Source organism: Colias eurytheme, chromosome 10 (assembly GCF_061535395.1).
Source record: "Colias eurytheme isolate Ceu_HAF_F1 chromosome 10, ilColEury1 Martin Lab GWU primary, whole genome shotgun sequence".
Lineage (NCBI taxonomy): Eukaryota > Metazoa > Arthropoda > Insecta > Lepidoptera > Pieridae > Colias > Colias eurytheme.
Window position 1 is genome coordinate 11,731,909 of NC_142989.1, and position 6,000 is coordinate 11,737,908.

Sequence of the window (6,000 nt, forward strand, 5' to 3'; positions counted from 1 at the left end):
TCGGTTGAAAAAACGTTAGAATAAACTTCCCGCGGCAAAACTATTAACGTGTAAAGCGGATGTTCTTAATTAAAATGTATTTTCCATCGACTTCAAAGAGGTTATCGACATGTTTTTTGTGATTTTTAAGAAATTATTCCGCAAATTATGAATTGATTTCCATTTTCCATTATTTAAATTTGTTATTAGATCACGGTTCTGAATAAACGATTCACAGTTCGTTGTTAGATGAAAATAACATGCAGGATTTGTATATCACTCAGACTACAGTATTGGTTCGTAGTTTACTTATATTAATTATCTTTATTATGCATACGATACTTTAATTTTTCTTCCCTTTAGACATAAGATTAATTTTATTAAGGGCTGATTTTTCAATCCTTGGTTTTCAAACTTTTCAAACTTATTCGTCTAATAATGAATAAAACTACCATTTTAAAAACGTATTCTAATTGCTCGTATTTGTCAGTTTACGTGACATTTTAATATTATCGTGTAATACTTTATTGAACGGATAAGTTTTATCCAAGCATTGAAAAATCGGCCCTAAATGTACCAGAAAATTCCCTTTTTAGATTTATTTAACAGAATAGGCTACGGAACAACGCTTTAACAAATATTAGGTATGTTTTTTTTTAATTTTATTAATACTACCAATTAATTTTCCTATATTCACATTAGGGTATTAATCCCTCGTCCAATTACTCAGCGGTCACTAAAATCACCAAAACAATAGCATTGTCTTTCCAAACAATCCTTTGAAAGCTTAGAAAGCTTAATTGTAAGGTACCTAGTGGTCAAACTGTGAACGCCAGGCGTCCAAGCACAGCAGGTGGTCTGTACGGTAATGGAGGGAAAAATGAATTTATAATGTTAATGGGTAATATGGGTTATATTGTGAAGAAAGCAGACATGATCCTGCATTATTAGGTCATATTACTGCTTAACATTGGGCGGGAGTACATCTGAGTAAAAAAAGAGCGTGTGTGCCGAGCACACGTGTCAGAAGTGAAACTTCTTTGGAAAGATTCAAAGATACCAGAATCGTCGCCTTACTCTATGACGTAACGGTATTCCCATGACACTACCTTGAAAATTTACTCTTAGTCTTAATGTTCCTAAAGATGTGATTAGCGGGAGGAGATTCTGTCTTAGGACGAAAACGTTTTGTAATGCACAAAATAAATTAGGATTCTTCTATAGAGACAGTGTGCATTCATCTATATCAACATCTATATCTTTTAAAAACTACAAAATAGTGTAAAAATTAAATATGAAGTAATGTCGAATCTATTATGTCCTTTGGGATTCAAAATATTTCTAATCTTGGTCGTGGTAGTAAACGTATGATTTCAAAATGTATTAATACAGATATTTAATCTTCTATTTATTTAAATTTCCATTGCTTGAGTATTTCCTTTTAGGATATAAATAAATACAATTATATTAATAAATACATTCATTTCATTTCATATAAAGGCAGGTCAGTCGCGAAATGCAAAAGGTTTCATAATCCTGTCCGTGGGGGTCATCGTAAACTTGGCCACACGCCATTTTATGGTCAAGGTGCTTTTTTATTAGTTTAATTCTGTGGAGTATTTAATAAAATATCTGTCGAGATTGAAGAAACGCTTCCCTATTGTTCGGATAAAATAAAATAAAATGTTTGTCTGTAAATAATGGCCAGGTATCGTAAGTGTTGTTTAGTTGACTGAACTTTAATTAATTGACTTAAGCATAATTATTTTTTTATAATTTATATTATACATAATTTTCTTATCTACAATTGTTTCTATTATGTTTAGGGAAAACAATAGGTAACCGTATTTTCGAATATTTAAAATTAATTTTAAAAAGATGTCCAAAGAAGTAACTTTATATCGATTAAAGGACGGAGAGATGTGCCTATCTGCGGGTTCATTTCTTACTCTTTCACATCAAAAGATCGGATCTGAACCTAATTTGGTACAAAGTTCTGATGGTATATCGTTTTTATAGTCCTTCTTTTCACTTAGACTGAAGCTATTTGATTACAACCTTTCAGCAGGTCCAAGCCACTCTTCTGCAAAATTACTGGTCTAAGTGGTTTATTTTGAGTGTATGTTTGTTTGTCTGCGCCGGCGCCAGTCCGAGGTGTGGACAGCTAGCGAACAAACTCTTTGATCATCATTGTTTATGAAGTATCGATCCTAATGGACACTGGGGAATAATATAATATACTTTTAAAGTTAATTGCGTCATGCCATTTCTCTGGGGGCTTGAAATGTTTTTATGTAAAGTAAAGGCAGGAAGTTGGAAAATGTTTTAATTTGTGATATGGAAAGCCAAGAAATGGCTGTCAGTATTGCAGATATTCTGTAGATGTGATTGTGACCATACCCTGCATGGAAAAAAAAATATTTCTGAGTTTCAGCATTATTAAAAAATTTCAATGTTCATAACAAGATATGTCTGTATTTTTATTGTGTAGAAATTTGTTGTGAATGTAATAAAACTAAATATCAAAGATAATAAGTCTACTTACATTAATTTCTTATGACAAAAACAACTATACGTATTACAGACATATTATATAATTCTTCAGCAGTGTTATTTCTTGTACAAACAAGAAGAACATTACAAACACAACACATTGTCATGGAGATCGAAGCCATACCTATATTGTACTGTAATAGAAATTTAAATATCATCCAAAAGAAACAGATAAAAAACTAAAAAAACCGTGGGCGCGGGATTACTTTGGTAGTATGCGAATACGATAATATAAAGAAGAATAAACTTGTGTTCATAACATTGAATCGTAATTGCGACTAAAAATTGACAAAATACAATACAAATTGTACGATGTATAGGTAGGAATACAATATTTAGCGAAACTGCCACGGTATTATGGATATTTATTGTGGAAATAGCTATGAATGTGAAAATAAAAAATCCTCATTTTGGTAGAACTCTACTAAATATATTATGTGTAATGATAACGTGCGTCTTAACAATTAAATGTAATTAAAAACATTTAAAATAAAACTTAATAATATGTAGTCTAATTAATGAAATATTACAATCGACATCACACCTCTTATATCTGAAAATAATTGTATTGATTAGCTCTAATCTAGACAGTGCTTAAAATAGTGCAGTAGGAATATCAAGGCTAAATTCAAACATCTTGTCAATGTCATTTACTGCTTTGATGTAAAGTAAAGCTTGTCTTCAATATTGTATCTTTATTAACATTGTCACTATCACTATAAGTCAAATCATTGTGTGTATAAGTATCATTATTTAAATTTTGTATTAACGCAAAATCGCACAGTCGCAAAACATTGTGAACTAAGCCTTACATGTAGTTATGTAACACCGGCAATATTATGGCAGATGTCCTCATAAAGTGGGCTTATAAGTATTAATTTCGCTGCTGAATGCAATTGTTGAGGTTTTTTACGAGACCTTTAAAAACTTTTTGGACTTCGCCCAGAGGTAATTTTAGTGGAGAGAATTCGAATGAAATTTTATTATTACCTTTGTAGATGTTAAATTGAATGATCGTAAAGCTATTAATGTAGGTATTTAGTTATTTTGTACCTACTTGTATTGAAATATTTAAATCTTAAAATACTTGATTTTTTCATTGCACTATTTTGCGAAAGTTCTTTAATATTAAAGCTAGCTGACCAAGGCCAAGATTTTGAATAGTAAAAAATCTTCGATCATCTTTGCAAATACCTATTTTAAATCCGATTTTAAAATCTTTCCAATCCACAATCCGAGATCTTATAAACAATACTAGATATACTTCCTAAAAGCACATTTCACAAATTGAAGCCACAGATTAAAAATTATTCCTGTTCGCATTGCGTCATATTTCCGCACATCACACCTTCTGGGAAGGTAAACAGACGTCTGTCATTCATATGTCAGAGTTTTTATCGCCGGATGTTGAGCCGTTCTATAGTGGCTGCGTTTGAATTAAAAAAATGTATGAAAGCATTGCATTAATACTATCAAATAACATCGTTTCGTTGAAAGAGTTATATTTTATGTGCAAAGAAATGCAATTTTTAGATGAAATAAAAAGTCTGATAAATAGTGGCTTGTAGACCTTGTAGAGTTGTGCGTGTGATTCAATTCTAGTTCAAAATATATATTTGAATAAATAAATGCACTTAACCGTTTACTATAATTAAAGCCCTGTAGACGCAAGCATTATAGAAACTAAATAGAAACTAACACATTCCCTAAAACTCAATACTACAAATTGAATTTTTAATTGAAAATGGCGACCATTGTAGAACGAACACACACACAATTTCACATAATATATAATGTTTACATCAGATCTCCGGACAGCTCTTGATCATACGTACCTGACTTCCGATTGCGCAACCGTTCATGTTATACATGAACAGACATACAAACAAAAATAACATGTTTTGTTTGTAAGTGTATAAAAGAGTGGAATTATTCAATGTAAAAGCAAGCATAGAGCAGGCTCCAAGGAGATGTTCGTTTGCAAAAATAGCGGACCTAAATCTGACTTCTGATGTATATTGTATAGGTCCCAGACATCCTATAGACAGATGTTGCCAACCAGTTTTGTGGTCCCCCTGCCCGCACCCCGGTAATTAAATATGGCATACAAAGAAAAAAATAAAAATTTCCAAAACATGCCGTGTGGGGTATCAAATGAAAGAGCTTATTGATTAGATCACGAATATATAGCATACTATATACATTTCTTACACTTTCTCTAAGATTTTTTAGAAAATTTACGAAAATGGTCCATTTTTGAGTTAACTTTAAACCACTATAGATTGAAAACTCATGAATATATTTTTTAAATTATTATTTTAAATAATTAACAATAGTCCATTGTTTATGATTCAATAGTTCGTAATATAATATAAGTGAGCTATGTGGTGGATTTGATGAAAATAACTATATACTATATGAACTTGAAAATATACTCGCCATCTTTGAATGCTCCCCCCACTCCCCCATGCAACTATTTCACTGTACGAAATATTGAATCGTAAACAATGGACTATTGTTAATTATTTAAAAAAATAATTTAAAAAATATATTCATGAGTTTTCAATCTATAGTGGTTTAAAGTTAACTCAAAAATGGACCATTTTCGTAAATTTTCTATAAAATCTTAGAGAAAGTGTAAGAAATGTATATAGTATGCTATATATTCGTGATCTACTCAATAAGCTCTTTCATTTGATACCCCACACGGCATGTTTTGGAAATTTTTATTTTTTTCTTTGTATGCCATATTTAATTACCGGGGTGCGGGCAGGGGGACCACAAAACTGGTTGGCAACATCTGTCTATAGGATGTCTGGGATCTATACAATATATATCAGAAGTCAGATTTAGGTCCGCGATTTTTACAAACGAAACTCCACTGAGAGTCCGGTCTAGCAGGCGAAACCCGGGTCAGAAAGCTCATTATAGAATACGGTCTAAGCATTTTTTTTGTAATAAGAATATGTTTTATGATTTCTCTTCTCCATAGAGTAGCTTCTTCTTCTTCTTAATTAATTCAATTGAAATTGTTATTTCTTCTGATACTTTTCATCAATTTTTATTATGAAGATCCATGGAAAGTTAATAAAAAAAATCTAGATCAAACCCATGTAGGTAAAAATACCGAACATTTCCCGGTAACGGCTATTGAAACAATTCTAAAGGCAAGTATGCAAAGGCAATAAAAAGTTTACACCTTCACGCACCTGGTGGTCATAAACCTAGTTTTAATTTGAGGGAAATAACGGGAAACTGTGTTTTTTAAGCGTCTTTAATCTCATGTTCAGAGGATTGTAGAACATGTGTGATAATTATAATTTGTTTAGTACAAATAACAAATCATAATTATCACATTAATAATAATATATATATTAAATAAATTATATATAATATATATATTTAATATAACATAATATAATAAATTAAGTACAGATAATAATATACTATACCTACGAATAAAACGAA